This window comes from Mus pahari, chromosome 4 (assembly GCF_900095145.1).
Source record: "Mus pahari chromosome 4, PAHARI_EIJ_v1.1, whole genome shotgun sequence".
Classification (NCBI taxonomy): domain Eukaryota; kingdom Metazoa; phylum Chordata; class Mammalia; order Rodentia; family Muridae; genus Mus; species Mus pahari.
This window is the reverse complement of record NC_034593.1, coordinates 110,863,068-110,875,744: the sequence shown is the minus strand read 5'-3', so window position 1 is coordinate 110,875,744 and position 12,677 is coordinate 110,863,068. Positions and strand designations below refer to the sequence as shown.

At 46.5% G+C, this 12,677-nt stretch overlaps 1 protein-coding gene across 1 annotated transcript in view; it reads right to left on the bottom strand.

Moving 5' to 3' along the window:
- Window positions 1-6,551, bottom strand: part of Bcar3 (BCAR3 adaptor protein, NSP family member) — a 112,090-nt gene extending 105,539 nt beyond the window's left edge. The window contains exon 1 of the mRNA XM_021196204.2: window positions 6,107-6,551. The gene's annotated coding sequence lies outside the window, so the exon portion shown is untranslated. The remainder of the gene's footprint in view (window positions 1-6,106) is intronic.
- Between the last annotated feature and the right edge of the window lie 6,126 nt (window positions 6,552-12,677).

Sequence of the window (12,677 nt, the reverse complement as noted above, 5' to 3'; positions counted from 1 at the left end):
AAAAAAAAAAAAAAAAAAAAAAAAAAAAAATACTGTAAATTGTCGGAAGATTGCTACAGCGATCCACCACCCAGCAAATGATGAAGCGGCCAGAGATGATTGGAATTCTTTAGCTGTTGGAATTTCTGCAGTGCCAGACCAAAACTGTGCCAGACACAAGGATAGGGCAGCCTTTCTGGCAAAGGCTTGAGGCTTATAAATAAATCGCTGTACTCTAATTAACCAAGGCAGGGTCAGGGGTCACCCTCTCTTCCATGCATCAGCAGGCTCAGTTCCACCAGGAAGCCATCAGATGGAACCACCCTGTAGACTATTTCTAAGAGGAGACTGGAGTCTGCCGGCCAGCAGCAGGGGTAAGCAATGCCCACTGGAACATGTAAAGTCAGGGAAGAAGAAAAAGGTTAGGGGGAAAGGGTATGAAAGAAAGTAGGGGCGGGACACAGCAGAAGAGGAAAATGGCCAGGGAGGTAGCAGCAGCCCCAACAACTGTGGCCCCCAGGGGTGGCCGGCAGTCATTTGTCCCAAACAATGCTTAAGCTCCAAACTAAACTAGAGTTTGACCCAAGTCAAGTTATATATGATATATGACCCATCAAGGCCAACATACACATCAAACAGGAGTCCTAGTTTTTTTAAAAAAAAAAATTGTAACAATTCTCTGGATACCTAACGTCCCAGAAGATGCCCTACATTGCCTATGACATCCAACTAGGGTCTGCACATCACCATGGGACAGCTGAAGTCCACAGCCCGTTCTCAAACTCACAGCATCCATTTCTCAACTCACCAGCCTATCCATTGCAATGGTCAGGGGAAAGGAGCTTGAAGGGATAGCGCCCCTGCAGAGCTGGCTTACACAGGCAAGGTGGACTTGGCTTAACCACCACCCTGTGAACTCTCGGAGATGGTGGTGGGACAAAGAGTTGGCAAGGGAAACACACTTTGTATGTGAAGCCACACAAATCTACTACTACACGCATCAGAGAGACATGTGCAAGTTCTGAGAATTGGATAGAATATACTCAAGAATAAAGGCCTAACCCTGTCCTCTGTTCTTTGCCAGCCTTGATAATTCAGAAGCTTGTCTGATGTACGTGAGACTACATAGAAAGCTTGGCTCACAAGGGATATAGAAAATAGGGTGGTGAGTCCCAGGAGGGGCCCTCCCTGTCCTGGCCACTCTGTCAGCACTTACTCAATGTTAATCATTGTTATTTTTAAAAAAAATAAAATAAAAATTTCCTAGCCCTCTACCTGACCAACTAGCAGTTCCCATCCCTACTCCCACCACCAGCCATTCACACAGCTGTGAACTGCCTCTAGTCAAGCTATCATTGCCCTCCTTCCTCACTGACAGGCCTGCACCATCTCAAACTGGTAGGGAGAGAGACAGCATACACCATCCGTACCATGCAAGACATCATCATGTGTAAAGGCCACGTTGATCAAGTCTATTTCCAAGAGCCAAGGGGAGCAAAAGTGACAACGTCTTCTCTGCACATCCAAGTTTGAGCTGGAAGTTGAGTTTGAGATTGCGCTCATTAAGATCACTCTAAAATGCCCTCTCGCATATCCCGAGTCTCAACTTATTCTCTGATAACAAAGTCTGTTAAAGTCTTCTTTTTCCTGTTTTTAATTTGATAAACATTTAAGTACCACAGTATCTAAGATGCAGAGCGCTCCAACCTAGAACTCATAAATGGCAGCCAACCCCTATGTTGGAAGGGACAACAGTTACTTTTGACAGAAATACTCCTAGAGATTGGAAAGAAGACAAGAGACAAGTAAATCTTTTTTTTTTTTTTTTTTGGTTTTTTCGAGACAGGGTTTCTCTGTATAGCCCTGGATGTCCTGGAACTCACTTTGTAGACCAGGCTGGCTTCGAACTCAGAAATCCGCCTGCCTCTGCCTCCCAAGTGCAGGGGTTAAAGGTGTGCACCACCACACCCAGCAAGACAAATAAATCTTGAATGTGTCAGGAAAAGCCCTCTAAGAGGACACTGTAACACCAGAGCGAGCTGTGAAGGGATGCAAGCATCCCCCCCATACTGAGCACATTTCAGGCCATGGCTAGTGGCTTGAGAAGTTGAGAAATGTTTCCTGAAAGACCAACAACTTAAGACAAGGCCAAGGAGCCCTAGAGGCTCTGCCAAAGTGTTTGGACTTGTCTGGTGAGTGCCAGGGAAGGCCTATAGGAGAGGGATCTGGTCTGTAACTTGGTGGTGGCTGTGGTCATTCTGGAAAAGGAAGCCAGGGGCATCACTGGGACAGATGGCAGTAAACTGAAGAACAATGAAGAACTTCGACCTCAGGAAGTGGCCAAGAGAAAGGATGGACAGGACAGAGTGTAGAATCATTAGAGGCTCAAGGTCCCGAGTTGGAAGGAAGGAAGCCATAGCCATGGGAAGACAGCATGATGCTATACACAACAAGAGGTTTCAGAAGGGATCCATGCAGGAGGAAGATAAGCTTACCAACTGGAACTGTGTGTGAGGTACCTGGGGGCAGTTCAGTGTAGACAGAGGTTAGAGTCCGTTATGTGAGACGTGATTCCAGAAGGAGTCACCAACACGGAGGGCAGAGGTCAGAACACTTAGTAGTACCGCCTAGCAGATGTGAAAGTATCTCCCACACTACCAGGAACCACCAAAAGAACATGAACTGTATCCCTACCTCTCACCATGGCTGCCTTAAGCCTGTCGGGACCAAAGTAGAGAAGTTCTGAAGACACAGAAACCCATGGCTCAGCCTGGTCGTATGTAAGAATCCTATTCGGATTATTTACTATGTAACTAAACCACAGCCCAGATGCTAAAATCAGAATCTCTGTGGGTAGGACACCTCACCAGCATTTTTAAGGCTCTATGGCCCTGCCAGTCTTGACCCAGGATTGAGAAGACAGCATTGGGGGATTCTCTTGGGTAGCAAGCATCTTTCACTTAAATTGCCAACCTGGGTAACAGAATCAAATGGTGCAAGGCCTCAAATATGGTGGACACTGTACTAGGTCTTCAAAACAAAAAACAAAATCAAACAAGATGAGGTGATCTAGACCTTACCAGGTTAATCTTTTATAGAGGAAGCTTACATTAAGAGTAAATGTTGGGGACTGGAGGGCTGGCTCAGTAATTAAGAGCACTAGTTGCTCTTCCAGATGTCCTGGATTCAAATACCAACACCTACATGGCAGCTCATGACTGTCTGCCAACTCCAGTTCCATCACGCAGACATATATGCAGGCCAAACACCATTATGCACATAAAATTTAAAAAATAATTATTTTTTTAAATACTCTTTTTACTCAGCATTTATTCTAATGCTGGTAGTCCAACTTCATTTCCCCAGTTCAGAGGATTCATGTTCATTCACTTGACATACTTTCTGTGCAGGCTTACAGGGCACTAAAAATGGAGCTATCATAGGGCTCTGCTCTCAAGAAGCCTGGTGTATGGAGTCCAACAAAACCACATAAACATGACAATAAACCAGGCAACACCCACGTTGTAAGTACCCCCAAAGAATCCAAAGCAGAACAAGAGTGGCATGATAAATAAAGATGCTGGCTGGAGAAAAAGATAACTTTTTGATGATACGCTGGTCTGGGAGGGTCTTTCGCTTAAGAGGACAGGAGATCTGAGGGGGGAAAGATAAGGGATCAGGGGAGGGAAGATCTGAAGGCAGCTCCAGCCAGGGGAAGAATTCCAGTGCAACCAGCACAAAAGCCTGGGAATGAGTGGAGAGAGCAACTGCCCAGAGCTTTAGTCTTCTCTTGCAGATGCTCCTGTGCCAAGGCCACTTGTCCTTACACACTTCTATGTACCATTTGGTCTTTGAAAAAAAAAAAAAAAAAAAAAAAAGTATGACTGAGAACCAGGGTCCTGGAGCCAGTATTTACTGCTCCCAACCTCTATCCTGCCTCTGGCGTAGTAGCTATGAGGTCTGGGATAAGTCACAGCACACTCTGACAGTTAATGGGGTCATTCGTGAAAGGTGTCAACAATCCTGGTTGTGGAAATTAAATGTGATCATAGGCATGAAGTTCATGACTTGCTTGCACAACAAGCAATAGTATCATCGTCTCCAACCATGCAGGAGCCAAGGCTGCCTAGATTGTTTACTGTGTCCCCACTGAAGTGGGAGTTCACATAAAAAAGAACCTTCGAAGCTAGGGAGGCTGAGGAGGGAGATGTTTCAACCTACAACAGATATAAGCACACCAAGCCCAGAGGACAAAGACACAAAAGGGCATGGGCTACAAGTGAACCATGCTTTCAAACAAACACCAGCGAAGACTTTGACCATCGGCCTCTACTGCCAGATCCTGAAATACATACAAAGGTCAGATGATCCAGTGATAGGAAAGTTTGAGAGTCTGGAACTCTGAGTGTGAGTGAACCTCATGACAAACTCCAGCAGCCTGCCTGCCTGCCTGCCTGCCTTCCTAGTTAGCCACTGAACCTTTGAAAAGTTTATGACCTCTGTCCAACTCACTTGCTCAACAAAGATGACCAAAACAATACTATGAAACCTGAAGACCTTGCAAGGGGAGGCGGGGATAGACCGCCTGCCCCACTTGCTTCGAGTTTTCTGTTTTCTGAAATGGGATATTTTCAAGTTACACTCACACATGGTAATCTGATGGAAGGGCCTTAAGAACTTGTATATTTCAAACTGGAAATGCCAAGACCAGAGAATTTGCAATTCAAATCTGCACTTCTCTCATCTTCTTTGCAAAGATGGACAGTGAGGGTGGAGGGAACTATTCCACAGATAAAATTGGCTTATCCACTTAGAACTTGTGCTTGGCCTTAGGAACCAAGGGTATCCTTTTGTTTTTGAAGTAACCTTATGAAGTCTAGCCAACCGATTGAAGTATGAATAATTCTTCCATGGATTGTATTTCAAGCAAGACAGTGAAGGACGGACGGGACAAGGTTCTTAAGATTAGTACCCATCTGACAAAGCAGTTCTTTCTTTATCAATAGGAACTGAGATCTCGGTTACTCATCTTGGAAATGTCAGGCTTTTTAACAGCTCTTATGAGTGAGTTGGTGTTTGGCGTGGTAAACTGTTTTCTTTATACTGGGAGGCTTCCTGGCACACTCGCGAGGGTGGGCAAACGGCTTAGCCAGTGGGCCTCCCGATGAGTGAGGCCCCCTTCAGGATTTGCCTCCACCCGGGGAAGGGGGAGACGACACAGAATTTGATAACGTACTTGCCATAGAGAGTTCTGGAACCTTGGGAGATAAGAGTCAAGGTTTAAAAGACTCTCTGAACTCCGGGCTCTACTTTCCATCCCTAACTGCTGTAGGGAAAAACAAAAACTGAAAAACTAGACTCGGGCTAATCCCCCTTTCACCTTGCCTCAAACAACCGTTAAACCTTAGTCCTGTGACGCGCTGCCCCACATCACCCGCTCGCTGCCTTTGCCACCTGCCCTCCAAAGAGAGTCTACACCTGATTAAAGTTTTTAAGTGGCCACAGACTAAGCGAGAAAGGGAAGATGGGCTGCGACCCGTCCCTCCCTCCTTTTGCCTTCCCCTCTCCGACTCAGGGGGAAGCACACAACCAACTATTCATTCTTTCTCAACAAAGGGAAGGCGAGGGGAGGGAGATGTTGTCAACAGTTACTGGGCAGGCTCCTTCACTTTCTTTGCAAACTTCCCAAGAGATTAGTGGAGGAAAGCCTCGGGCTTCCAGCAGAGGCGTCTGGGCCAGCTCGCCTCCCCAGCTTAGACCGGCCTTGGGCAAAACGGGACTGGAGTAGCAGGAGTGTTCGGAGGGGTCCAGAAGCAAGCGCCGGGAAAGATTCCGCCCCGGAGTCCAAGAGTAGGTGGGGATGCTCGAGGCACATCACCACGCTCCACTCCCGAGAGTCCCGGGATCCGAGGACCCCCGAGGGCATAAGTCTCACCCTCCCCCCCCCCCGACACACACTTTGGCCACCCCCACTCCCATGTCTAGTTTGCGGGGGTCCGGAGATACAAACAGACGCGGGCTGCGCTCTTCCCCATGCCTAACTTTTCTCTAAAGAACTTCTCAGTCCTGTCTCGGTCCGACCGAGGGAGCTCAGGAGGCTGAGCAGGAACGCACGGGGCACACTCACCTCCCCGCGCCGCGCTCAGGGTCCGGGGTTGCGGTTCAGCGCCGGGCTGCTCTCACCTCACCGCAGCTGCTCCCGGAGCTCGGGCGGCTCATGGTCCGCGGGCGTCCGCCCAGTGGCCGGTGAGGCTGGCGGGTGTGCACGGCTGTCCCGCTCCGGCTGCTGCCTGGCCCGGCGGCTGCAGGCTCGGCTCTGAGCCGGCGGCGCGCTCTCTGGCTCTCAACTGGTGATTTGCGGCCTCGCGGCCCCACCCCGCCCAGCCGATTCGCCGGGCTGAGCCGAACCCCCGCGACATTTACATTCGGTGACCTCGTCTGGCTCTCCTCCGCCCGGATTTGAGAGTTTTGACTCCCCCTTATCTCCCCACCGAGAAGCTAAACTTCAAGTGTAGCTCAGCCTCTTCCTTACTGAACCTCACTCAACCGGACAGCCTCGCCTAATCCACTCCTACCCCTTCCCGGCGTTATTTAATTGCGCAGCAGATCCGCCCGCTCTGCAGACACCTGGCTGGCTTTCAATTTAAAAGGCTTTGATGGGACAAAGACCAAGGTAACCACAGCGAACGAGCCCGGGAACAGGCAAATCAATCATTCTCACACGTGCGCAGGGAAAGCCAAGTTGGGGGTGAGGGGGAACGTGCACGCAGAACTAGATGGCTTCGTGAACCTACACATGCTAACTGTTCATCAAAACCTAGTTATAAAGTCACCTCGTCACTATCTGGTGGCTTGGTTTATGCCAAAGATTGCTGTGGTAGGGTGGGAGGACAGTACACTGTTCAGTCAATGATACCAGGTCATGGAATCATGAAGCTCACTCCACCCCACACCCCAAATCAAATCCTGAGGACTTCAGATCCACATATAAAAGGTAAAACGGTAACACTAAAGAAATTATCAAACAGAAAGCAAACGCAAAAACAAACAACAGACAATAAAACAAAAAAAAAAACGTGCTGTAACGGTTCCTTAACTAAATACATGAAGCACTAACGCCAAAGGAAACCCGCTCATTAACATAAATGACATTAAGAGCTCTCATAAGCGATTCATGCAGCTGATAAAGGAAATGTATACAGACTATATAAGGAGCACCTTCGGATCAGATGGATAAGACAGAAGGCTGCACGGGGAACAGCCCAGGTATTTTTATTTACACAATGTCCTGGTTTGCTTTTCTGTTGCTGAGAAGAATGCTATGACCTGACCGAGAGCAACTTGGGAGAGTGTTTGGCTTACAAGTTACAATCCATCATTGGGTGAAGCCAAGGCAGGAGCTCAGCCAGAGCCAGGGAAGGGACAGAGCTCACTGGCTTGCTCTCCAGCATTTCCTCAGCTTCTTTATGCAATCCAGGCCCACCTGCCCAGGGCTGGCACCACCCACAGTGGGTTGAGCCCTCCCACATCAATCGTTAATCAAGAAACTACCTCTCCCACATGCCCACAGGTCAATCTGATGGAGGCGACAGGTTCCCTCTTCCTAGGTGACTCTAGGTCAGTGGCTCTTGACCTATGGGTTACAACCCCCTTGTGGGGTGAGGGTGGGGGTCTAAGGACTCTGTCACAGAGGTCACATATCAGATAGCCTACATATACAGATATAATATAAATATCAGGTATTTACATCATGATTCATAACAGCAGCAATATTACAGTTATGAAGTAGTAACAAAAACAATTTTATGGCTGGGGGGTGGGGTCACTGCAACCACTGAATTAAAGCGTGAGTACCAGCCACTACTCTAGAGTGTTCAAACTGACAAAATTAACCACCACGAACAGGCGACTGGATGGGACAAGGAAAGCAGACAGGATATATCTTTAAATGAATCAAAAGAATCTGCAGCTAAAGAATGGCCAAAGTAAAAACATCCACAGGCAGCTTTAACAGCAAAGTATTTTTTTAAAAATCAGTAAATTTGAGGAATTTTGTGGTTTTTTCTTTTTTTTTCTTCCCCCCCTTTTTTTTGTTTTTTTCGAGACAGGGTTTCTCTGTGTAGCCTGGCTGTCCTGGAACTCACTCTGTAGATCAGGCTGAACTCGAACTCAGAAATCCACCTGCCTCTGCCTCCCAAGTGCTGAAATTAAAGGTGTGTGCCACCACTTCCCGGCAGAATTTTGTGGTTTTTGAAAAAAGGAAAAAAAATAAAAAATAAAGACAGACAGACAGAAAGAAAAAGTTAAGTCTATCCATTGATGCAGCCCCATGGATGAACCAATATATTTGCATCTTGGGCATTCTGGGAAGAGCAGAGAAAGGGGCAGGGGAAGAAAATGTCCTGGGTCTGGACTGAGAAAGGAACATCCTGACCCTTGGAGCCCAGAGAATGCTAACCAATTAAATATAACTACAAACTTTCAAAGCAGAACCCTGCTCTGTGCTTGTGTGTGTATTACCTTCACAATAACCCCACTTAACCCCTCCCCGATGTCACTGGTGAAAGAGCCACTGGTTTAGTTTTGCTTTGAAGTCACCTTTAAAAAAGTGACCTGGTTCCAGAACATTAAGTTTGTTCCAGTGGATTGTGAGTCCGAGCCGGCAGAAGACGTTATCGCACAATATTCAAAAGCTCTGGCCTTGTCTGTGGGTGCAAGCTCGTAAACAGCCACGTGTAACAGCAGAGTCACGACAGTAAACTCTCCCAAGACGGCTACAACAGTCACAATGCACTATCAGCTGACGGGGACTGCAAGAGCAAGCTCCGCTGGAGCAGAGACCTTTTGTTTTGTTTACTGTTTTCTGACAAACAAACGCAGCTGACTGTAGGCTCACATGGCAACTGTCTGGCTAAGCGTCAACTGACTGGCCTCAAAGATGTGAATACCATTTCGTAAGACTTTACAGAGACCTTTTATCTTTATTTGTCAACTTTTCTTTTCCCTTCAAACTATGAGAATGTTTTAGTGATTAGAAGCTTCCCATTCATCTAATGTGAATATGTGTGGATACTACACGGCAACAGGAATGAGTTAGAGTGCAATTTAATGGAGTGAAAGAGAAATGTAATTTTTGCATAGTTAGTATTCACCTAAGCCGCAATTGAAACTATGTGTCTCTTTCTGTCTTTCCCTGTCTCCGTGTCTCTCAGTCTCTGTCTCTCTGTTGCTGTCTCTCTCTTACACACATCACACACACACACACACACACACACACATCAAACACACACACACACACACACACACACACACACACGTTCCTCATTACCCAAGTGAGGAAACACTCTCAGAAAACCCACAAACACCAAATCCATAGATGCTCAAGTCCCTTATAGAAAATTGTATGCTATTTACATATATCTGTGTGCTCCAAATCTACTATAGCTTATATACCTAATATAATGCAAATGTTATATATATACTTACATTGTATTGCTAAGAGAATAAGGACACATTCTCATTTATTTTATTAGCATATATTAATTATATAAAATAATGAGCTTCATTATATTTTTATATGTGAATATAATAATCACATTCACCTCCCCCCTTAACCATTTACTTTGCACTGGTCCCTCCTACTTCCCAACTACAGATTCTTTTTTCTAAAGACAGGGTCTCCTGTAGTCCAGGCTGGCTTGGAGTTTGCTACCTGAGATCCTGCCTCCCAGTCAGTGCTGGGATTCCTCCCAGTCAGTGCTGGGATTACAGGTGTGCACCACCGTGCCTGGTTTACACAAGGCTGGGGATTGGATGCAGGGGTTTGTGTGTGCCAGATGAGAAATCTCCCAGTGAGCTCATCCTTAATGCACCCAGATGCATTTCTTTCTTAAATGTTAAAGGTTCCTTTATGTTATGTATATGAGGCCTTTGCCTGCGTGTCTGTATGTGCATTGTGTTTCTTCTGCCCTGATAGGTCAGAAGAAAGCACTGGATTTCCTAACCCTTTATCTTTTTTCCAAGTCTCACCTGGAACCAAGGATACTGCAATGAATAAAATATGCAAGTTTATCCACGGAATAAATTTCCACAATTAGAAATTACTGATTCAAAGAGTATATGTTTTTTTAAATTGTGATAAGGAACAGCAATTTGTTTTCCATAGGAATTATGTCAATTTATAAATGACAGAAAATGCCAGCCTGATCAGATGTTATTTAACTCTGGGATTTTCATCAACTTATCAAGTTAAATATGAATTGAGGTAATTTCTAGTTTGCATTTCTCTTATAAGAAATGAGGCTGCTTATATTTTCATGTTTTCTAATCTTGTTTTTCATTTTGAGTTTATATTTCCCATTTTTTAAAAATAAAGTTATTTTACTTTACATGTATTGAGTGTTTGTCTGTGCACCACGTGCATGCCTGGTGCCCAAGGTGGTCAGAAAGGGTGTTAGATACCCTGGAACTGGAGTGAAAAACCATGAAGAGGGTGCTGGGAATCGAACCCAGGTCCTCTGCAAGAGCAACAGGTACTTTTAGCTGCCAAACCAGCAGCTCTCTAGATCCTTATATTTCCATTGAAAATTCCACCTGTGGGGTCTTTTGCTATCAATTTTCCAGGGTGTCTTTCCATACTGAGAAGTTTCACTTTCATGGGATGACCTGTAAATATTTTCTCTGAGAACCTTTTCCCGACAGGATCCAAGCAGGGCACAGTGCTTTCAGGAGCCCACATGGGCAGCACTTAGACTGTGGAGCCAAGGGATGGATGCTGATCAGGAGGCACTAATCTTACTGTCACATGACAAGGGCTTCCACTTGGCTGGTGGCAGTGGAAAGAGGAGTGAAGGGCCAAAGTTATTGCCAAGAGATAAACTGACAAGCATCGGTAATCTGTAATTAGCCCAGCTACGATGGGCTTAGGGGCGACAACACCCAAATGCTCTTCGAGAGCTTCAGAAGCCTTGAACCCTGATCTGGTCCTGTTCCTGATCCATTTGGAATTGCAGAAAGGTTAGTTTTAGCACTTAAATGAGTTGCTGAAGCCCACGTGGGAGGTACACAGCCAAATGAGGCTAACCCCTCATCTGCCCAACCCCAGCTCCTGGCAGGGGAAAGGAAAATGATCAAAGTCCCCTTGACTTTGTCTTGTCATCTAGCCTGATGACAGATGCAGAAGCCCGGGAACAGCTGCCTCTGGCCATGGAGACATGTGCTTAGTTTTAGGAACACTGGGTGGTTTTCAAAAGTTTGTCCCCTGATCGGTCTCCCTGCATTTCTGTGGGCCCGAGGGGGTGTCATTGCCCTCTTGTTGCCAATGTGAAAGCGGATTAAATAGGCAGGTCTCAGCTCAGATGCCCTGCTCTGCAGAAAGCCTTCCTTTGCTCTTCCCATGGGTCAGGGTCCCCACTCATACATGCACAAGGTCCCCTGCTCCTCTTGTATTTGCTGCTGTTGCTAATCATACATTTGTCTTAGTTATTGCTGTTTAATATTTATTGCTCTGTAGAATGTATGCCTTGTTTGGATTGGCCTTTGTTTTGTTCTTAGTAAGGGGCCTGGCATAGAATTATTACCCAGTACTTGCTAAATAAATAAATGAACTCCAGACCTCCAGGTCCTTTGGCCTTTTATCCTCATTCCCTGTACTAAAGCTCCCTGCAGGCTAAATAAATGGAATGCTGTGTTGGTTGTGCCATAAACAGTCTTAAGATTCATCTTTCTTCAGGCTGTGTGCTAGCCTTTACTTGCAATTTTAGACAGGGAAGCCCTTGGCTAACTTGGTCCAGTAAACATATGGAAAGGACAGTGCTCTAATCACTTCAGGGTTGAGCAGGAAGCTGGGTCAGGGGGTACTCAGCCAGGAGTTGATCCACAACTTTGTGGATTCACAAAGGAATGTGTTGAGTCCTGTCCCACTGACATCATGTGTTGACTGGCAGCTGCAGCAGGCACCGGGCAAACTGCACATTAAGCTAGAAGGGTGCCTGAAGTTTCAGCTCTGCAGAGTTCCAACCAAGAAACAAAAGGAACAAGAGCAGCATGCAGCTGTGACAACCAGACCCAACCAGAAAAACAACAAAAAACAAAAAAAAAAAAAAAAAAAAAAAAAAACCTGAGCATGCAGAGCTGCAGAAAGAGTGAGAGACAGAGAAGTCTCTGAAGTTAATGTACAATAAATCAGTGACCCAGGCATATCAGCTCTGAGGCAGACCATTACAGGAAGGCTTGCAGTGTTTTCCAGAACATTCCCCTCCAGGTTCCTGCCATGGATTTGGTGTCGTGGCAATCCTGGCTAGTAAGCTGGGCAGGCAGGCAGGCAGGCAGGCAGGCAGTCTGCGTCCAAGAGGCTGGCAGAACAGCTGTTTACTCATTGCCACATTGGCTGGAGAATTCATGGCATGAGGGCTATGGTTTAATGGGCCCTGCTCAGCACTTGCTGAATAGTGAGAGGGTGAAAGAAATGTGCCTAGCAACACGGGCTCATTTTCTATTAAAGGTCCATTTAAACCTGCTTGTCCGTATTTGACCCAGTCGCTTCAGGACTTGTCCTCATCACCAAAGTCTGCATCCTGCTTTCTCTCCCTCCTCCTCCCCCTCTCCCCTCCCCCTTCCTCTCTCCCCTCTCCCTCCCCCTCCTCCTCTTTCCCTTCCTCTTTCCTCTCCGCTCTCCCCTCTCCCCCTCTCCCTCTCTC